This window comes from Tachypleus tridentatus, chromosome 9, assembly GCF_004210375.1.
Source record: "Tachypleus tridentatus isolate NWPU-2018 chromosome 9, ASM421037v1, whole genome shotgun sequence".
Taxonomy (NCBI): Eukaryota; Metazoa; Arthropoda; class Merostomata; order Xiphosura; family Limulidae; genus Tachypleus; species Tachypleus tridentatus.
Genome location: NC_134833.1, coordinates 50,375,337 through 50,399,481, shown reverse-complemented (window position 1 = coordinate 50,399,481; position 24,145 = coordinate 50,375,337). Strand labels below are relative to the sequence as shown.

The window sequence follows — 24,145 nt, the reverse complement described above, 5'->3', positions numbered from 1 at the left end:
TTAGATCTCTATTTATTATGGGACGATACGTTTTTCTTAGAAGCTGACTAATTATGCAGGAGAATTATTAAATAACATGACTTTCGATGAAATAACCTTCCAACGACTATGAGTGCAAACAGACTATTATTTCATTGATGAAGAGAATATGTAATCTTTATAGAAAGTTTGCTATTATCCAAGAAGCAGCATCGCTACTTAGCGTTAACGGCACTCCATGAAAACAATGTTCCATATTTTTTGGAATAACTTCCTCTGTCATCACAGTTGCTCATTCTGGCAGGATGTGTGTTTGCAGTTAAGCAAGAAGCTACAGAACGAACGTACCAGTGTTTTGCCAATCACGGGTATTGAAATCCGATTTTTAACGTTGTAAATCTGCAGACTTGTCGCTGAGCTGTTGGGAATTGTGCTCATTCTGACTGAAATTACCTCAACGTCACATTTTTTGTATCATATTTCTGGGAAGGGTTACGTGGTCAAATGATAAAAGTTCTACAGATTTTCTACGTGCGTGGACAGACAAAAACATCAAAGTCTGTTGGAGCTACATGGCAGGCATAGCTGCCATTAATGTTTACGTGTGGACATTGTGCACTTTTGTTTTGTGATTTTCTTCAATTTGAAGTCCATGTATAGTGTCATGTTAATTAATGATACTACAAGATATCCTTCAGTTCAACTTCATGGCTTATTTTATTCAAGGGCTTTCTTTTATAACCATGGCTTCACTTTACGGATGAGGACTTTGTTCGAGATTGGCTTGTGCCAGTTTCAGCAGTCCACCGTCCGCCTAAACGGTCTGCTGCGCGAGTTTCTTTGCTTTCATGTAAAATATTGAAAACTCCTTTTTGCACAAAGTGGTGTCCTTTGATCATACTTCGTATAACAGTTTCGCTATAAGAATACCGTTTTTTGAAAAGGGTTATGACGTATTCTTTCAGTTGAGTCTTTCATGGCAGTGTCGTTCCATTGTTTTGTCGAATAGTCCGAAATTCACTATAAAAAAACTTTAAGTGTTACATTCGCCACTCATAGCTTGTACAACAACTTTATTTTTAACACAAAACTACACAATAGACTATTTGTGTTCTGTCTGTTGCAGGAAATCAAACCTTGGATTTTAGCGTTGTAAGTCTTTTAATTTCGTAATCTTACCGCTGGGACACCGGGAAAATTTTCGATTTTATTTCACTTTATTAACACATGCAATTCGTTCTTATGAAGCACAAGTAACCCTCTCTCTGTATATAAAGACTAAGGTCATAATCTCGTTAAAGAAGAGGATTCGTTTCTTCTCTCTTACTGCCCATTCAGGGGAAAAAAGTTTTAAAATGCAAAGTCACTTTAATGTTTCGTGAATAATCTACTGAAATGAATAATTATTTCAAAAACACAATAAAAGGAATTTTACAATTAAGATGATTGTTTTAATATAAGTTAGTTTTCAGTTTGGGCTCGGCATGGCCAGTTAGGTTAAGACGTTCGACTCGTAATCTGAGGGTCGGAGGTCCGAATCCCCGTCGCACCAAATATGCTCGCTCTTTCAGCCGGGGGAGGCGTTATAATGTGACGGCCAATTTCATTATTCGTTGGTAAAAGAGTAGCCCAAGAGTTGGTGGTGGGTGGTGATGACCAGCTGCCTTCCCTCTAGTATTACACTGCAAAATTAAGGATGGCTAGCGCATATAGCCCTCGTGTAGCTTTGCGCGAAATTCAAACACAAACAAACAAAGTTTCTAGTTTATGCTATTGAATATTGGACAGTAGTGATACATATTCAGTAAGAACAAAAAGAAACCGGTTATTCCATTGGTTTCTGCTTTCAACTTCTTATTAGAAAGCTTACCTACTCTAAAAGTTGTTGTTACTGTATTTCTGAATTAGCATTAATTTGTAAATGTTTTGATAATATATAGAATACAGGCATTAAACATAAAAAACATCTGCTATGGTGTTGTTGCTTCTTAGTTTTATACAGTTATGAGTAATATTAAGATATGTATTAAACGCCACATTTTAACGCAGTTCGACAAATATTTAGAGAAATCATTCATGAGCGTCAATAAGAAGTTGCTTATGATAAAGTTAAAAGTTGGAAGGCGAAATTATCTTTTTCCTTAGTGTAAAACAAATAATCTGTTTCATAACTGAACATTGACGAAGTTTTATTTCATTTCACGATTTAGACAATTAATGTACGGCATAAGAAATGACATAGCGCGTTGTATAAACAACAGGCATGACTAACTCAGTGTCATAAAGTTTTTGTAAGTTCTCCACATGAAAATATGGACCACAAAAACAGACTGGATAGTCAACTACTGACATTCTAGAACAACAACAGAAATAATTAACAGTAAGATTTATCCGACTTCAATCCACATTATTGTGTTTTTGCATATTATTTGTCATTCCTTGTAATCCACATCAGAAATCAGAAATCTTTAGTATTAAGTTCACTATTTTCCTGATGTTCTTATCTTCCCTAGAATTTCGTTACTTGGGTTTTAGGGATAGAAATTTTAAAACGTCACAGATTCTTATTAAGATAAATGAAATGAAATTGAATTTTAATAGAAAACGTAAATTTAGTATATTTAATTGGTATATTAGATGGCATTAACATTTACGAGACCAATGAATTAATAAATTATTTATTTACTACTTACCTCCTTCCATTTCATACACACAGACAGCTGGTCAATCATAGTAGGTTTCACTGAAGGGTCCCGCGCTGGTACAGTGGTAAGTCTACGGATTTACGACTCTTAAATCAGGGATTAGATTTCCCTCGGTGGACTCAGCAGACAGCCCGATGTGGCTTTTCTATAAGAAAACAAACAAACAAACTCACCTTGGCAAAAGGGTTCAACAAAAGGACAGCCATGTCTCGCAAAAGTAAGCTTTAACACCATTAGGCCTGAAAATGCTGGATTATGGTCTGATATAATTATTGAACAAATCTACTATTGCTTTCATTTTGGTAGGATTTGAGTTACATATTAAGATTTGTATTTACATATATGCACTGTTTTACATTTTACTTGTTTCATTTCCTTTTCTTTACAGTGTTTCGCTACCTTCTCATTTTAACACAAGAAATGACGAAATCAGGCTTTACATGAACTGTAATATAATAATATAATTATCTCTGTCTACGTAATCCATATAATTCATTATGACTACGGTATATACATATCAATTATATCTCCAAAGCTATTAATGGCCATCTTCATTCACGTAATATTAAGCGTTTGAAAATATTTGGTTGATAAGCTACAAACGACACATTACTGAGACACAGAAATAATACCACCTCAACTGACTCTATTCTTCAGCTTCTGCTGTAAGTGCATTTAGTAGAAAGGAAAATGTTAGTCAGAAAATCTCTAACTTTCTTCCCGTTAACATCCAGACAGTCATGCAGTGGCATTTTGTAAGTATTTTAAGGTTCATCGTTGTTGTTGTTGAATTAAATGTTTTGAATTAAACATAAAGCTACACAATGGGTTACCTGTGCTCTGCTCACCACGGGTATCTAAACCCGGTTGTGAGCGGTGTGAGTTCGCAGACATACCGCTGAGCCACTAGGGAGCTATGTTAAATGTGAACTTAGTTAAAACTGTAAGTAGAGAAATGATGTACCGTCAGCAGCATTGACGAACTGGAAATGTGTTAATGTTATTAACTGAAAGTTAATGCTTATTATCGTTTTATAATAAACATATATATGCAGACCTTTAGAACATGACATAAAAATACTGGTTTAGAGGTTTGATTTTAACAATGGATGTTATATGAAAGAACAGTCTTGGTTACGACGCGTCTTACTGAAGAAACACCGCAAGGTGTTCACAGCAACCGTAACAATCGTTCAGTTGATAACCAGACAGAACAACAAAAGAATGAATGACATTATCACTACTTTGTAAATATATCACTTTGATAATAATGTTGTTACTTATTATGTGTAACTATATATACACACTGCTGGCCAAAATCTTAAGGCCAATGAACATAAAGAAAAAATAAGCATTTTGCGTTGTTAGACTCAACCACTTATTTGAGTAGAGCTTCGAAAGATGAAAATAAGTTGTTTTGAATTGAGCACAAATCTACACAATGGGTTATCTGTGCTCTGCCCACCACGGGTATCGAAAGCCGGTTTTCAGCGTTGTAAGTCCGCAGACATACCGCTGAGCCACTGAGGGGCTATGAAAATAAGAAAAGGGAAAATAAAAATAAAAAACTTTTCAGCATTTAATAGGAAAAATGTGAACACTATGAAATTAACCTAAATACTAGCTGGTCAAAAGTTTAATACCATACTGAAACGAAGCGTTAAACACGTAACGAAATTTAGTCATTTGTATTCAAGCATTAGCGTTGTCAACATCTCCCACTGACATCTCCTGTGTTACATTGGGTAAAAACATGGCAAAGGCTAAAAAGTTGACCGAGTTTGTACGTGGCAGAATTGTCGAGCTGCAAAAGCAAGGTTTCTCTCAAGGTGCCATCGCTGGTGAGATTGGGCGTAGTAAAACTGCTATTGCAAATTTCTTAAAAGACCATGAGAGATACGGAACGAGAACTTCAAGCGGTCGGCCCAAGAAAATTTCGCCGGCATTGAGCAGGAGGATTCGACGGATTGTCTGGCAAGACATCAGCCGATCGTCGAACCAGATTAATGCCCTTACGGACGCAGAATACAGCTCATGAACAATAAGGCGGCATCTACGAGAGAAAGTTTTTTAAACACCGTAAACGTCTTCAAAAGCCACGCCTCCTTCCACACCACGAAACAGCTTGGTTAAACTTTGCTGAGAAGCACCAAACATGGGACACAGAAAAGTGGATGAAGGTTTTGTTTTCTGATGAGAAAAAATTTAACATGGATAGCCCAGATGGCTCCCAACATTACTGGCACGATAAGGATATCCCACCGGAGATATTTTATACACGACATAGTGGAGGAGGTTCCATCATGATCTGGGGTGCTTTCTCCTTCCATGGAACAATGGAGCTTCAGGTTATACAGAGGCGTCAAACAGCAGCTGGTTACATTTGCATGTTGGAGAGAGCATCTTTATTGACTGAAGGCCCTCGCTTGTGTGGAAATGACTGGATCTTTTAGCAAGACAACGCTAAAATTCACAATGTCCGCAGGACAAAGGACTTTTTCACCCGAACTGAACCCCATTGAAAATGTTTGGGGGTGGATGGCAAGGGAAGTCTATAGAAATGAACGTCAATTCCAAACAATGCATGATCTTCGTAAAGCCATCTTGGAATAACATTCCAGCCAGCCTTCTGCAAATACTTATATCGACCATGTTAAAGCGAATGTTTGAAGTTATTCGCAATGACGGCCGTGCAACTCACTACTGAGACCTTTTTGATGGGCATTTCCTACCCTGTTTAGAACTTCTTTTTGGTATGGTCTTAAACTTTTGACCACCTAGTATTTAAGCTAATTTCATAGTGTTGACATTTTCCCTATTAAATGCTAAAAAGTATTTTATTTTTATTTTCCCTTTTCTTATTTTCATCTTTTGAAGCTATATTCAAATAAGTGGTTGAGTCTAACAACACAAAATGCATATTTTTCATTTATGTTCATTGGCCTTAAGATTTTGGCCAGCAGTGTATGTTTACATATAACATAACACTTTTGAGTTTTATAAAATATATGCCCATGACTTGCGAAGTGTTTGTAATTTATATATATCTTTCTTCTTGACAAATTATGCATCGTTACATCTACATAAACATTTATCATAAAAAAAGACGAAATCAGGTTTTAAGTGCACTATAATATAGCTACCTTTGTTTTGTGTGAAGCCATTGCTACTAAAATGATAATGTTAACATAATAAAACATTACCAATACAACAAATAGTACAGGATCAGATTATCTACATTTATCAAGTCGGGAAAACTAAGTGAGTTACTAATCATGTTAGGATTTCTTTACATTCTTTAAGAAACTCAATTACAGGTCAAGAAATAAAGCTACGCGCTTAAGTAGAGATAAGTCGTTTACTGAAACATTCGCATTCATAAATACAAAAATTGAAAAGGTTCGTAAAACTGTTACTACTATTTCTGAGGAAGAAAGTAAGCACAACAAATAAGGTTATTGGAACAACTTAATTGTGCATTAATACGAAAAATACATAGAAGGTGAAGTTAAAGAGAAATTATCATTCAACATTTATATATATTGTGCATGCCAGGTTTTTTTTGGGGGCTGCATTCTTTACAGTAGGTGTCTGTGATTTGCTGGCGATAAATTTGAACAGTAAATGAACATCACAAAATCTACTTGTTTTGGAATATTTTTATTGTCTTTTCAACTTTGTAATGCGTACTGCAGAAATTTCCACATTTTCATAAAAGTTAAAAACAACATTTATACTCCACATAAAAATAAAATAATAAATTTTTTATTCAAACTAACATTTTGGCTTTGCTTCTTCTTCAGGGTTAGTATGCATAACGAACGAGAGGTTGGTTTAAATAAAAAATACATTATTTTATACTTATATGGAGTGTAAAGGTCGTTTTTTTCTGAACTTTTATCAAAACCGTTTTAGAATAATGTATTTGAAACTAGTCAAACTTATAAACAAAAATACGTTACACTATTGATTATCAACGTTGTATCCAGAATTTCAATTAACTTTCTTTTATTCGTCAAATTGCACATAGGAAGGCTCAATTGGTTAAAAACCCAATTGATAACACATTATTATTCTCTGTCCCTGTTGTTACACTGTGAAACTCACTTTAAAATCACCACTATTGCACATTTGTTCCAGAGTTTTAATAATTGTCTCCTTTTCGTCGAAGTTCACACCGATGGGTTCAGTTACTTTAGAACAACCTTTAATAGGACGAATTGCTCTTCCTTATCTTTATTATTATAATACAGATTGTGAAACTCTTACTTTATAAATCGACCATTTAGGTTAAACTCACATGCTTTCTAATTTGACTCTTACTTTCACTTTCACTAGCTTTTTTTTTGCACTCTTTATCTGCACGTGCATACAACACGTAACAGACATATATATATAAATGTCTAACCCTCTCCCCACTCTGTGGCATAGTGGCATGTCTGCGGACGTACAACGCTAGAAACCGGGTTATGATACCCATGGTGGACGGAACACAAATAACCTATTGCGTAGCTTGGGGGTTAATTCCAAACAAACAAACAAACAAACAAATCATAACGAGAAAGACTTAGAAGCTTGGAGTAAGATGACGTCAACAATGTTACAACAACTAGATACATGTCTTCCGCTGCTACAGAGGTAAGTCTACGGATTTACAACACTAAAATCAAGGGTTCGATTCCCCTCCGTGGACTCATCAAATAGCCCCATGTGATTTGCTATATGAAAATACACACACATACATAACTTACAACTCGTATACAACGTAAAGAAATGTGTCATAACTATCGCTCTCAAAATAAATAACTTATGAAAACTAAATAAACATTAAATAAATTAAATAGCAACTTTTAAACTGAGCACCCTTGTATATCCAACGTTGTGTGTGTGAGCTTTCTTGTTGAACTATATCGAACCAATGAACAATCATATTGTTTCTCTGTATTTTCAAAATTCTACATTGCATCATTTATAATTTTTGATTTTGTAAAAAACACATATCAGTAATTTAGAGATTTTGTTGCTCGTTGTTGATGTAGAATCAGTACTATACACAGACTAAACCACTAATCCAAATTTTGAGTAGATATATTAATCAGTACTATACACAGACTAAACCATTAACCCAGTAGAGATGTAGTACTTTCCCGATTTTAATGTCTTTCGCTTTATTTTAAGAACTCAATAGATCTATTTAATATACAGATTATACCTTGTAAGTCAGTTAGATTTTCCTGTTGGTGTACACTGGGAGAGGTGTACCTAAAGCTGATGGTCCATATTCTATGATCTCTCGCATCACATTAGAGTTACCGATTACGGCGCAAGAAAACAGTTGGAACCGAATGATATTACAGATAGAAGAACAAAGGAAGACAATATTAATCTATGTTTTGACGTCAAACACACACACACATATATATATGTTTGGCGCCAATGTAGTGGCTGAAATAGAAAAAATAAACAAAAACCACACTCGACATGTTACAGTATTACTAATCTGTCTACATATATGACGCCCATATTCAGGAAGTGGTAAGGACAGGAAATAGTCGGTTAATCTGTTTCCTTTAATACATTTCATCATCTTAAGACACACAAGCCATGCTGTAATGTATACAACGTATGGAAGGTCCTATAAAAACTTCTTTACTGTGGATTTTCAGTAGAAGTTGTGTTAATCTGCGATTCTCATTGTTTCCAAATTATGGTATTGGGAATACAAAAGTTATATTTCTACCGACTAGCAGATATTGTATTTCTATTCTTTATAACCCAGTCGATCTAACATTGGCGATTTCATCCAAATCAACCATTAGAAATTTACCTTGACATTTATACATGACCCTATTCGACACCGTCGTCACTGGTTTTCGTTCTTCCAATCATCGTACCTTCAGATGTTTTTACTTTGTTTTTACTGCAATATTTCTTGTTTATCATCATGACGAAAGACCCCGACACAAGAACAATAGTCATCACACACTCCCAACAGAAAGGTTAATGAACAGAATTTTTGTTTCCGTAAACAGATAAAATTTAATGAAAAAATAAAGATTTCTGTACAACAGAAGATTAACATTAGACAACATCTTGGTTCTTTTTACAGATACAAAACAATTTCTGTACAACAGAAGACTAACATTAAACAACATCTTGGTTCTTTTTACAGATACAAAACAATTTCTGTACAACAGAAGACTAACATTAAACAACATCTTGGTTCTTTTTACAGATACAAAACAATTTCTGTACAACAGAAGACTAACATTATCGCTAATCCAACACGATCTTCTCATGACCCTTTTAAAACTGAGAGGAAATACTTTAATTTTAAACACACAAAGCGAAAGATCGTTTTTGTTGCGTATTTTAAAGAAACAACAAGAATTCATCGGTAGAGCTCGTTACCTTCAGTTTGTTAAGGTTTAGCTTGCCATAAAAACTGCAAAATACTAGTTAATTTCAAATATTGTTATAATATACTGGTAAAGAAAAACATTGATTTTTTACCGTTACTAGAACACAAGAGTGAGCAATATTTTTTGGTTGAAACTTCGATTTGATATAAAATAATGTATTATAAATGAAATTATCAGATTTCTTACCATAATTCTTCTATATGATACACCAGGAGATAAAAAAACAACAACAAAAATACTTCATGTGATATGTGGTTGATTTGTCCGGAATTTACAGAAGCTGGGTAGAAGAAAGGATCGAACCTGAATTTGTTAAGAGAACTTCGTCCAATCTTCTGAAACGCAAACTACTGCATAGAGCTGATCTTTTGGTGAGTACTTCTACATGTGTAAACGTTACTGGATTTTGTAAATGTGCTATATTATTTTCGAGGTGAAAAAATAGGTATTTCTGAGTGCTTTTAACATTAATTTTAACAAGACTGTAACAAATTTACTGCTGTAAACAATACGTAAATTTAAAAACAATACAGAAATCAAACACTTTCATCACTTATAGAGATATAATACGTTGTTTAAGAAAATATCTTTCTATATAACAAGAAACAACATATACGTAACTAGAGAGAATCAAGATGTTTCTGTGGACACAGATAAAACACAAATTAAGAAATATTTTGAGAATGAAAGATACAGACTAGTAAACATGAAACTACTTCAAAAGAGACATACATTATATAGGACAAAATACAGAGAAATATATATATATATAATGTAAGCATATATTTTATATAAGCAGTTAAATTACCGTGTCACCTTTCAATTACATTGTTGAGTGTTTGAGACTTTTTGTATTGCAGTAAAAAGTTATTTATATAAATACACTCTTATGCACAAAGCCAAGACAAGGAATATAAAAATTGTATAGAAAATGTATGGACATCATTATTTGAAACACACATCAAAAACGCATCCGCGTACATTGAAAGAATATACACAGAAATCAGGTTTCAGAAAATTAATACAAAATATTATACATAAACAGAAACGTCAAATTTTATACAAACTTATAATCACAAGTTAACTGCAACTGTTTATTTTCCGCATTCCTCTCATTTTGTCCATTACAGTTCAAAATCACAGATGTATGTAAAATAGCATGTGTAGTTAATTTGTTTTTATAAAAGATTTTAAGGCCTGTTGGTTTTCCAATACTTGTCGACTTTCGGAGCTAAAAACCATAACTTTATAAAAGTTCATGGAAGACACTACACATCAAAACATTGAAATAAAATACAGAGATGTAGATCTCCCAAGTTGTGATCATGAATCTACTACCATCTTCAGGAGAGTTTTTAAAATATCTTTCTGCGACAATAGGAGACAGGATTCGATCCCGGGTCTTTTGGTAATAGCACATGTGAACTACCATAACCTCCGAGATATCCCCTTACTGGAATTTGATTGAACTAACTATATGGATGTTTTCAAAAGGGTTATCGAGGTTTTGCTGACATCTCTCTTACAGATCGGCTGAGTGTGATATGAATTCATATATATATAAGAGTTATTTTATCATAATATTTTTCTCATATGTTGTCTATACTTAATTTCTTGTTATCACATTCTATTAGATAGTAATCCTCTCTCACGTGATAGAATATTACAGATCCTTGATTATCTGTAAGACACAGAAACAACATAATCTATAGTTACTTAAATGGTGACACTAATTTTATACTAAGAAAAATGGAAAATATTAAATGTGTGGCGATACAGCGATACGATACGAGTATCGTATCATAAAGCCGTAACACGATTGTGTCGATACGTCGTCTGATATGATACGATTTATGTGTCTTCACGAAATTTAATGAGTATTCAGTAAATATCATAAGTCTTTTGCACAGAAAAAACTGCTAAAATGTAATGATTCAATAAATGAATTTGAGTACTGAGTACTACATGTTGTCTTCATGTCTTTTATTAAAAACATTACATGTAAACTAATGAGCAAAATTAACAATAACAAAATAGATAGATATTAACTGTTATTTTACTTCTCTTGTCAGCTGCTATTTAGTTGATCAAACCTGAGAATTTGAAAAACCTCTGTAAGGTGTGAAGTACTTAAATAAGAAAATGTTAGTAATATACATAATAAGTTACAGACAAGACTGTTGTCAAACTATGTAACAAACCGTCGGTAAAAGTTTTGTTTTTAGATACGTATCGTTTAGACAACTATGATAAAATACATGTCTCTAGGAAACATACACAGAAACAACAAAGCTTATAGAATCTTCATTCAAGACACTACCCATACAGTAAGATACAACACAAATATACACACAATCAACTCTCTTTACAGAAACTTTATGCAAGATACTATTTATATATTAAGACCCAAGAAACATAGATATAAACAACAAACGTTATAACAATGTAATGCAAGACTGCGCGTATATTAAAAAACAGAAAAACAAACACATAAACAACGAACGTTATAAAAGTGTAATGCAAGACACTGTGCGTATATTAAATAAACAGAAAAACAAACACATAAACAACGAACGTTATAAAAGTGTAATGCAAGACTACTTACAAAAGTAAGTACAATGAATGAAAGACAAGCAGTATGTCTATCCACACAGCGCTAGAAATCGAAGTGTAAAACTGGTCGCTATCACGTATATAGTTCCAAAAGGATACGTAAAATAAAAGTCACTGGCAAAAGATATGTGAACACAAATTTGTAGACGTCATACGATTTTTGCCCATTCTCAGAAAAATAGAAGGTAATCACTTGACAACTATAGTATGTTACACAATAATATATATATATTATAGGCATTACCTAATTAACAAACAAAAACTTGAAAAGCAAGTATAGATTCGATCTGGATAGAATGTTTTATAGGTTGTGTAATAACTGTTATTACTGTAAAACTTTATCGTGCTCTCAGTTTGAGCCTTTGTTGCTAATCGCGCTTTCTGCATATGCTTGTGGAAATTATAGATTTTAATGTATTTAGATTAGTTGTGCGGGATTGTTTTGATTAGATCTGACTTCAACGTATACGTATTAGTTGGATACGTTTGAAGGTTATAAAACATTTGTTGGACAATTTCCATTTGTCAAAGTAACAAAAAAAAACTGAAGCAGAAATTAAGGTTATTTAAAGATTAAGGATTATTATATCATTAAAAACCAGAAACACTAAAATCGAGTTCTCACGTTTGGAAAATGTTTGGTCAATGATATTTTAATTATGGCGACGGTTTGTCGTCGTATTTGAAGTTAGGCCTCGGTTGCTGATTCCAAGAAAAACTTACATAGATTCAAAATAGAACTTTAAACATGAACAAATATGGATGGAAACGCCATCAGGGTAGGGGAGATACATAAAAAAAAATGCAATGCCGGAAATTCCATCTTAGTAATGGAAGGCCTGTAATTTTAAAGTAGAGGATTGGCTTACTGACATGACCAATCAGAAGACAGGCCCGTTTAGCCTGTTTAAAAGTTATTTCAATGAGAAGTATAACATAAAAAAACAAAACTTATTGTAGCATTTTTTAAAGTTTATTTAAAAGTTCCAATAATTTTACATTATAATAAATGTTTATTTTCTCATTTAGATAATGCCAATCATAAAAATAATGAATTTAGTTTTGTTACTTTTTTAATTGCATAATTGTTGAATAAGTGATGCGTAATCACAGGTGATATTTTAAAATATTCAAGGACAGAATGAATGAAGGACAGAATTCAAGAAGAATAAAGGTAAGTATTTTAAAAATGAAATGGAATCGGATATTGTTATATATTAAGGTATCTTCTATCTATCTTTCAAAACATATGCGTGAAGAAAAACAAATGCGAAAACAAAGTTAGTTGTGAAGAAACGTTTGCGTTAAAAGTAAATGATATGCAACGTTTTTTGGTGTGAAGGATCTAGTATTATGTTATAATTTTTGTATTAAAGTCCTTCACTGCAACAAATAACGTTGCCTGGAAACTTAATTGTATAACGTTTGTACGAGTTGGCTATATAAATAGTTTAAATACATTTGTTCATTGTTAAGCACAACATTTTACAAATGTATATCAAGTCTACCGAGGTGATCGAACACACAAATTTTAGTATTTTAAGTCTGAGAGCTTACCGCTGAGCCAACGAGGGGTGTGGGTGTGGAACTGTAGATATAAACAAAAAACTGTATTGTATCCAACTCAAAATATTATAAATGTTCACATGTAATTTGTGTCGAATAATTGCAATAACATCCAAGTATGGTCAAAAACACCGATGAATTTTTTTCTCATTCCTTGAAGACAATCAACATTAACACCTGTTACTTTTGTCACACCCCTTGAGAAACATTAATAGGAGTGCAGTTTTGTGACATGAATTCACATTTTTTTAAAGTTTGTACTTTTCAAAAAACATGCACGCCTTATTTGTGATATACTTGGTTAGCAGTTGCGTATCGTGTTTATTATTAATTAGATTCTCTTTGTAATATATATATATATTTACATAATTTTGTAAAATTGCATTATTAGAATTCGTAATGAAGCATGCTCTCAGCACGTGATAACTTCGTGAACCTGGATTTCTTTTGTGGTATTAGCTTTCTTTTAAGTCAATATTTTCGATATGCAAAAGCTCTACAATAACCATATATTTCTCTAAGTTTTTATTTGCTCTTCGAATTGTGTTGGTCTGTCCCTAGATATTCTACTACACAGTGTTTGGAACAGGAAAGAAAATCTTAGTAGTGGTCCTTATATAATAAGATATCGTATATCTCATGCTACCAAATCAACTGCACACTCGACATTTTTTATATTTCAAAAATTGCTTTACTAAGTTTCAAACTAAAAATCGTATCTAACTTGTTTACTGCTTCAAGAGTCATGGCGAAATATGAGTTCTGTAAATTTATCAGATCGCTAGATCTAGTTGGAGAACTGTATAGTTCTAAACGTCTTGAAATCTTGGGTTTCATAACGGTAGGTACTTTATTAGCACTTCTGCTTATGTATTTTCTTAGAAATTAGGCACTATATTAAGTAAAAAAACACAAAAAACAACTCTGTTTCTGTTGATGATCAAATGTCTACAGTTGGTACTTAGTGGCTAAACCTCAACATTTGTTAAAAAAATAATAAAAAGTATCAAACTGGATCATTCACTAACAGATATTAAAAACTATTATCGTGTATCAGAGAGAATCATTCAGCAACAGATAGATGATAAAAACATTATAAACTATCATACCAAGTAGCTCAGAAACAGATATTAAAATCTATTATTAATTATCAGAACCGAATCATTCATTAACATATTATAAAACCTATTATAAAGTATGAGACCGGATCATTCATTAAACAAGTTATAATGCTATTATCAAGTATCAGACCGGATCATCCACTAACAGATAATAAAACCTATTATCAAACATTAGACCGGATCTTTCACTGAGAGATAAAAACTCTCAAGCATCTGTCAGGAGCCTTCAATAAACAGATGGTTAAAGAACATTACCACCAGCAGTCGTTATGATTCGCATAACAGATTGTTATCAACCGTTAGCAAATTTTAGTTGTAATAATTCAACAAACAAATTATTAAACTCTTAATTTAAGAATAATACGGAATTATTCCCTAACAGATAATAAAAACATCTGTTCAATAACATTTTTCACCACTCACTGGACATGGGATTAAAACGTTTAACAAATACTTGTTCGAATTATTCAGTGTACAGATTGTGAAAACTATTAGTTAACATTTGTTGGGATCGTTAACTAAGGGATCAAAAACAATTATGGAGTATGAATATGGTTAATTCACTAAAACATTTTAACCAACAGTACTTGTAGCCACTGGTTACAAGTTGTTGTGTATTAGTCCCTTTCTTAAGAAAGGCAGGACATAATCTAGAAATTAGCATGTCCAGACGATGAATTTGAGGATCTATGGCTCACCAACTGTCGCGTGAATGCGTTTCTAATTTTTAGGCCGTTGGTGACTTACAGTAAAACCTCATTATATGGGAAACGATGCTGTTGACGACTTATTTTATTATCAGCTCAAAATTAGGGATGACTGCGCAGATAGCTCTTTGTGCAGCTTTGCGCGAAATTTTTAAAACCAACTTTTTTTCATAAATATTATTTTTACACTATAAACAACATACACATATATATATAATAAATTTAAAAGAAATAGAGCAAGCGTATGTTAGAAATTTCTAGGGAAAAAAAACATTAATTTGAAAATTGTTAGCAGCTGCATGACCAGTCTATGATTTTGCTATTATAACCTTAGATGTCTTGGTGTGTGTGTGTGTGTTTTCTTATAGCAAAGCCACATCAAGCTATCTGCTGAGTCCAAGATGTCTTGGTCTCTTCCTTAATGTTCTTCCAAGGAGGAAAGCATTACACCTATTGAAATGTATATCACAGACACGTCTTCAATGAGAGTTAATAATAATATGGCCTTTATTTGTTTCTTTGTTTCGTATTATGCGCAAACTGCACATTGGGCCATCTGAGTTGAATTAACGCAGGGATTCAAGTCCCTGATTTTAGCGTCATAAGCCCTTAAGCTTACTACTGAATGGTCTTGGACTTGAAATACACAGTTGTTGTATTTCAATAATAAAAATACTTTAAGCACAATAGATACATTTATTTGTGACGAAAAAAAAAAACTCCGCATGTTATTAACAAGACGATAGAAGGAAAAGCATTCAATCATTGGCCATGTACATCATTACCAAGATGTAAACTTACTTTGATATGAAAATAGAGACGCTTCACACAGTTTTTCTATGATTGGTTGAACGATGCACCAATAAGATTTAAGGACAAAAGCAGATCCGCCTACTAGACTAACTGCATTTTGTACGTAAATCTTTACTTGCTTTTGTTGTATGCTTATGTTTTATTTATTTATTGTTGTTGTTTTACACAAGCAGACGGAAATACAGTTATGTCAAGCTCAAACCTTTTAATTCCAGTACATAACCTTTCCATATTCTATATAGTACAAGGCTGTGTTAGGTACTGAATCAATATTCATAAACTGTTATCCTTTAAAGTGTACCAGTCAACAGAAATATAGCAATATTTACGAAACTGGTGTTAACAGTTGGTAATATGTATAAGGAACTGTACAACCTAATGGTAAACGTGATTTCACAGTATGTAACATGTATACTGAACTGTACCAATAATATCTATAAGGTTTACGTTGTTATGTTCAGCACGCATAATCATATTGAACATTACCAGTGTTTATAGATTTGCGGTTGTACTGTTAACATACACAGTAAACTGCACCAGCAGTCGCAAGCTTGGTGTTTTAGAGTGTAACACACATAAATAATGAAATGTATTAGTATTTATAAGCTTAAAATTACAACGTGTAACGTACATATTGAACTGCGCCAGTGTTTATGAACTTGATGTTGTAGTATGTAGCATAAACAGCTAAGTACATTAATATTTGATGTACTTATTTTATAGTATCTAGAATGCATACTGAGCTATAACAGTGTGAATGAAAATGATATATTCTTAAAGATCAACATTTAGAAATCTGTGACATAAACAAAATGAACTTAGTGTCTTTCGTGAGATTTGCAAGTTTCCTTCTTAGCTTTTTCTTTCTATTGAACGTTGTTGTAAGCGATAATATTTCGGTTAAACGAGTTCGCTATTTTGCACAGATTAGGTAACAGCTGTAGTTATTTGTTTTGATCTGAGTAACAACTTTATTAAAATACGTGATTACACATCGATTGCTATTTTGGAATCAAACTCACTATCCGATGTACACAGGGCCATCCTGCTGTCCTGAGTATCACATCAATAATACTACAGTTATGGTGTTATCTTAGAGGACGATTATCAGACATCTCTTGTTTTGTTATGTATACTTACATCGACATTAAATGCCATTGAATAATATATCAGGATATTTTTTGTACCAGGAAATTTGTTTGTTTTGAATTTCGCGCAAAGCTACACGAGGACTATCTGCGCTAGCCGTCCCTAATTTAGCAGTGCAAGACTAGAGAGAAGACAGCTAGTCATCACCACCAAACATGGTCGCCCTCTCAGCCGTAGGGGCGTTTTAATGCGCGATCAATCCCACTATTCGTTGGTAAAAGAGTAGCCCAAGAGTCGGCGGTGGGTGGTGACGGGGATTCCAACCCGCGACCCTCGGATTACAAGTCAACTGCCTTAACCACCTGGTCATGCCGGGCCTCGTACCATGAAGACGAGGTATGCATGAATGTCTTCATTCCTAAAATTACCAATTAACCCAGTTATGTTTTAAACTAATTTTTCTAAGCCATTCATTTACCAAATATTTTATTGTTCCGTGACTTTATTAGTTGCAAAGCCTCTAATGACATGCAGGTCATAAAAACAAATTAACGGAAATATTGTAAATGGTGAAGTCAATTCGAAAAATTAATGTGTATTTAAACGTGGAAAATTAACGATTTCGTCAAATGCCTTTGTCAGGTTTTTTTCCCAAGTTTGACGAACAAATTACACAGTGTGTTACAAAATTTGTAGGCCAGGCATGGCCGAGTGGTTAGAGTGCTCGACTCGTGATCAGATGGTTGCGGGTTCGAATCTTCGTCCCACCAAACATTCTCACCCTTTAAGCCGTGAGGGCGCTATAATATGACGTCCAATTCCACTATTAATTGATAAAAGAGTAAGCCAAGAGTTGGCGGTGGGTGGTGATGACTAGTTGCCTTTCCTCTAGTCTTACACTGCTAAATGAGCGACGGCTAGCGCAGGTATCCCTCGTGTAGTTTTGTGAGAAATTAAAAAAGAAACAGACTTATACCACCATAAGAAAATTGTTTATAAACAAGCTACAACTTTGAGAATTAATATGGCTATTCTGTCCAGATAACTACCTAAAAGTAACACTTGATTTTAAGTGGATTCAGTTTTAAGCACTGAGACGTACGACACTGCCTCCTAGATAGAGACGTTACTTGACTTGTGAGAGATGTTGAAGTATGTGTGTGTGAGAGAGAAAGAGAATAACTCTTTAAGTTAAACAAGACCGGGCTGTCTGCGACTAACAGTACCTCATGTCTAACTGACAGACTAGAGGAAGAGAAAGACTGCCATCAGTGCCTAGTTCCGGCTTTAGGATTTAATCTTCACCTTTCTGGTGTGCCCATAATTCCAAAGTGCGAAATTTGTCTTTACTGTAACGAGGCGCGAAATGTGAATCAATATCTTCGCAGTCTAGGCACGTTGGCTACCAGATCCCACCCGGTTCAGAAGGGTGAGTAATAAATTACTCATACACAAAACTGGATTAAATATGGTGGCTTAATATTAGAGAAAACTTTCTATTAGAAAAAAAATCATAACAAAGCTCATTTACTGCTGTTTAACAAGTTTCTAATCCCTTGGAACATTTCTTGACATCTCTACTGTAACAGGTTACACTGAGCATGAATCCAACTAAAGTTTGAATTTAAGTTAATATGTTATCCCAGATTACACTGACCCTAAGTCCAGCTAAACTTTAAATTTAAGTTAATATGTTATCCCAGGTTATACTGACCCTGAGCCCAGCTAAACTTCGAAGTTAATTTGTTATCCCAGATTACACTGACCCCGAGTCCAGTTAAACTTTAAATTTAAGTTAATATGTTATCCCAGGTTACACTGATCCTGGGTTCAGCTAAACTTTAAATTTAAATTAATATATTATTCCAGATTACACTGACCCTGAGTTCAGCTAAACTTTAAATTTACGTTCATATGTTATCTCATTCTGCTGATGGTTGAGTCTCAAGGAGAAAAAAAACAAACAAACTTTTTTTCAGTAGAATAAAATAAATTGGAGCTTAATATATGAGAAAGTGTCTGTGTAATAAAGGATATCACGTTATGAGCAAATGCATTCGTTACACAAGCGTTTCAAAGATTAGATCTAAACATCAAGCGATAATAATATTGTAATATATACAAGATACAGAGGCGTTAAACCAGGAAAGTCTTACGAACGTAACTCACCTCCGGATCTACGATTAACAATAGCTATCATTGTAAGTTAATAAAAGAGGATAGCTCAAAAAATATTTACTCCTGCAACTAAAACGTAAATAACAAACACAGGAAACTCATAAATAACAGTTAATTAATAATTTAGTTTAACATTAAAACAAACAAACATATCCGCAAAAGATACCACGAACGAAGTTTAGATAACAGCTATTTCAAATTGAAAAATAAAACTATAAGGTTCATGTTTCAAACTGTGCGCTGTGGAGAGTCAAACAAAGTGCGTCAAAACAACGTTTTCTCAACCGTCAGAAGCTTATATTATTATATCTTCAACTCATTACTGTAAGTATCTAAAAACCACAACAAACGACATACATAATTGTCATTACTGTTTCATTTAACACAATAAACAACACATATATATATATAGTTCTTTATATAATTACCAATGCAATTGACACAGTAAACAACATGCATATAATATTGTTTAGACCAATACCATTTTAGTTGATACAGTAAACAGAATACATATATAAAGTGTTGTTTAGATCAGTACCATTTTAGTTGATACAGTAAACAGAATATATATATAAAGCATTGTTTAGATCAGTACCATTTTAGTTGATACAGTAAACAGAATATATATATAAAGCATTGTTTAAATCAGTACCAGTTTAGTTGACACAATAAATAACATGTATATAGCGTTGTTTCGATTATTATGGAACAATGTTGTCTTTAACTGGTGACATCAAGGAACACGTTGTGATGGTCGTAAGAAGAAATGGTGTAAATTTGAAACCGGAAGAGTTGCTTAACAAGTATATGTATATAAAAATATGTATATGTATATAAAAATATGTATATCTATATAAAAACTTCCTTCAGAGATTTCGGAGTAGAAATAGATGTGCAGTTCTCTGCACTGCTCCATCGGGCTTAGCTGGGTCCAAGGGTAGAATGAGAACTTATAGGGTGGCTATGTTTGTAACAGCACATGGGCTGATTGGACCAGTGAAACAGTTATCAGGGTAGTGGTGAATTGTCTGCAAGAGATGGGTCACATTTAAGCAGGCTAGGAAACAAGGGTTTTCAGGAATACCTAGAGATAATGATTTAAATGTTCTTGTAGGACAGGTTTGAGAAAATTGATACAAGTAGATTGTTTACAGTCGAAGAAAGGCATACTTTTAAAAGTCGAGAAATAATTACAAGAAAGACCAAATCTATTCGGAGTACAAAACGATAATAACAGTAAGTTTAATAAGTTGAAAATGGCGATTAGGATGGAAGAGTTACAGATCTATTAGAAAGTTATGGGTTTATCTTAAAAAGAAATTAAACAACTTATGATAAACTGTGACTAATAATATAAAAGTGACGAATATAATATTCGAGTGTGTTAAAGATAAACAAAACGTTGAAGTGGGGATTGGCCCTTCTGGTATAGGGGATTTACGCAAAGACTTCATGATGAATAAATAAAAATTAAACGGGTAGCAATTGTTTGGTTCAGAGCGATACTTGTGGAGGAAGTTCTGGAGGACTAATATAAAAATAATATAGAAAGGACGACATTAAGCCAAGTGACCTAAAGACAAAGATTTAGATTTTTCAACAACCTTTGATGTAGTGTTATACAGAAGGTTAGCTACGAAAGTCATATAAATGGGGAGTTAGGGAGGCTAGGTGAGAAAAAAAGCTGTTTTTTAGAGTTCAGTATAAATGGGCTATTGTTACTTTTGGTGTGCCTCAAACGTCAAAGTTTGGACGTTTGCCTCTTCTTATTTGCATTAATAATATTAACAGGTTGGTCGTTAGCATGTTCGTAAAATTTACTTGCTAACGACATTAAAGTCTTGGAGAAATAGAGAAGTTATTGGAGAAATTGGTGTGTTAGACCAGTATTTGGTAAATTATTGGAAATTACAATAGCTGCAAGCTAAAGAATTTGAGTTATCATCATTTGAACCACATTTGTAATATAGATTGGGAAACAGCTCAGTAGTGTGACTGAAGAAATGGTTATTATAATGTTAAATAAGTCACTGGAGTCTTGAAATACGTTTTCTAGTAGTAAAGCTAATATAATTTTATAATGCATATTAAAGGAATTTTCTTTACACAAGAAAGATAAAATTTCTGTTTAGAAATAAACAGCTAGACTACAGTTGAAATTTTTATACAGTTTTGGGTTTCATGTTTAAAAATCTATATTTGCTTGGAATCTATTTAGAGCATGGCTGCTAGCACGATTCCCAAGATTAATAAGGTATATTACAGGGATGTGTTAAGATCTCTTTATTTATTTTGTGAAAAGAAAGGTAAGATATGGATTCATTGAAGTTTACACGATGTTTCGGGGTGCAGGTAAGGTAACAGTGTATGTTATAGTTGTTCTATATTCTGAAAACAATGGAGAGAGGTGACACAAGTTAAGAATTTGAAAAAAGACAGGCTATGCTGCAGTTAAGATAGTTGTATTTTTCTAACGAAGTTATTAACTTATGGAATGTGTTGCTATTGGCAATATTGGAGGACTGAACCTTATAAAATCTTTGAAGAATGAAGGGTGAGTTTAAATTTTGGCTTTTTTTTTCCCCCTCGGGGATGGGTGTTCATAAACAGCCTTAAAGTACAAAATCGTTCCTTGGTGGTATTTTTCATGTTTTGTTAGGTAGGAAACTAGCGGTAAATAAAGAACGTATTAAATTAGAAAATCTGGCTAAATTACTTTAAACTTAACACGCTATTTTGTTATCAATCTTTTGAAGAAAAAATAAAATGTGATTTTTTTTCGGTTTTAGAACTTTATACAATAATTAAACGCTTGTAAAATATGGCACGCGTAGAACATGATCTCACGTGGCATTGATTTGTTAAAACTGGTCCAGTTGAATAGTTTCAGTAGATGCTACTTAAAATAACACCACATCTGTTGGAATCATCGCTTTACAATGTATAAAAAACAGCTTTTGCTACGAAAATCCAGGATCTGACTACAAGAAACAGCCTGAGGTGGTACCAGACCTTGGTGCACATGTGGTTCTTGGTGCCTGGAGAACATTCAGATCGATCAGCTAACTGCGATCCTAACTAATTCTGTTGTCTTCTTCCATTTTTACCACAGTATCCTACGGTGGAAGTTCGGCTTTAGTCATGTGTCTAGACGCTTGTCTAGACGTTTCGGTCGAATAAGACTCTGCAAAAAAATCTTGCTGCAATGAAATAAATATATTTGACAAATACCCTTCTTCAGGTTTAATACAAACGTATTTGACAAATACCCTACTTCAGGTTTAATAAAAACGTATTTCGTTCACCATCTTACCAATTTTGATTCAAAAGAAAATAAGTTTTTAATGAGTGTATTTATCAGATTCTTGTAAATGCTACGGAAACTGCGATTTTGTAGATAAAACCAATCAAAGCTTCTAAATTCAAATCTCTACTTGTAATTTTATACGTAGCAAGGAGTATGTAAAGGCTTCAATCCACAGGGTAAATTACTAATGTCGTCACTTTTACTACGATCTTGTGCACAAGCACACACACGCACTAACGAAATCACCCAACTTCGCTTGGGTTGTTAAGGTTATTACGTTAATAGTGTATGTATTCTGAACTCATTTAGAAGAAAAGTATAACACATATTCTTTTGTTGCTCAGCAACATGACATAAAAGCCATTATTGGGACGCATTGGTATAAAAAATTACTGGCTTTTCTATATATTCTATATACAAGGAACCACTTCTCTTGTATGTTTTTTGCGCTAGCTTGCTTCATTATACGCACATGTATAACATAAGTAATATACAGGTTTACACTGCCAGGGTTCACTTAGTATGGATGCGAAGTTTTAGGTTTCTGGATTCTTTCCTCTTGGAGTTATGATGGGCACATTTCTTTTGTATGTAGTTTATCGCATAAGAAGATGCACATGCATAAATGCATGTATATATGTAATAATACTCAGTTTCAACCCCCCCCCCCGAGTCCTGTTAATATGTGTGCAAAATTTCAGGTTTTTAGGATTCTTCCTCTTTGAGCTATGACAAGTCACACAAATACAGACACGAACATGTGCGTAAGCCCACACATTCGTGTCTGTCTGTGATTTTTGTTTGTTGTATAAGGAACCACTTTTCTATGTGGGTTTTCAATAGCTTGCCCCATTACAAAGATGCACACTCACGCGGATAACGTCAGTAATACACAGGTGCACACCCTCATGGTTCACTCAGTAGGAGTACAAAATTTCAGGTTTTTAGGTTTTTTTCTTCTCGGAAGTATGGTGTTCACACTTCTTTTCTACGTGTTTTTCGCATAAAAGACGCGCACATGCACGTATATAAGTAATAATATCCAGACACACACTCTCAGGGTTCACTTAGTATCAGTGCAGGAATTTACGTTTCCAGGTTCTTTCGTCTTGGAGCTACGCAGTCACACTTCTTTTTAATGTGGTTTTTCGATATATTGCCTCATTAAAAAAAAAGATAAGCACGTGCATGAATAAGATAAGTAATAATGCCCAGCTGCACACTCTCAGAGTCAACTTAGTATAAGTGCAAAATTTCAGGTTTTAAGTTCTTTCCTTTTGGAGCTATGATGGTCACACACACATATACTAACCGACATATCATTTTATTATTATAGATGTCATAGTAAGAAACCAATGCTTGAAAATAATTAATAATGTCATGGTTTCATAAGAACAAGAAAGTTCCTATTTCTTTTTTTTTTTAGTTGAAGCTATGAATAAGAACCGTTTATTTTTTTTTTCTTAGCTTAATGTTTTCAGAAACAAAATGTATCAAAACCTGGTTTTTATCTTTATAACCCTACAGACTTGCCACTGAGGAGGCCATTTCTATAAGACAATCCTAATAAAATTATTTGGATTTTCATAAACATAGCTGAAATTTGTAATCAAAATTCCTCAAACACCAACGTTCGACTGTACAA

The 24,145-nt window shown here is 33.5% G+C and overlaps 1 long non-coding RNA gene across 8 annotated transcripts in view; it reads right to left on the bottom strand.

The window, feature by feature from the left end:
- LOC143225221 (uncharacterized) overlaps nucleotides 1-24,145 on the bottom strand; it is a 68,738-nt gene that overhangs the window by 16,745 nt on the left and 27,848 nt on the right. For 3 of the 8 annotated variants that reach the window (XR_013013692.1, XR_013013699.1, XR_013013693.1), the window contains exon 2: nucleotides 2,673-2,829. This is a non-coding gene — a long non-coding RNA (uncharacterized LOC143225221). Of the gene's footprint in view, nucleotides 1-275; nucleotides 1,000-2,672; nucleotides 2,830-7,896; nucleotides 8,084-9,292; nucleotides 9,524-11,711; nucleotides 11,805-24,145 lie in introns of those variants that run through there. The other 5 variants (XR_013013698.1, XR_013013694.1, XR_013013696.1 and 2 more) reach the window with 5 other exon arrangements.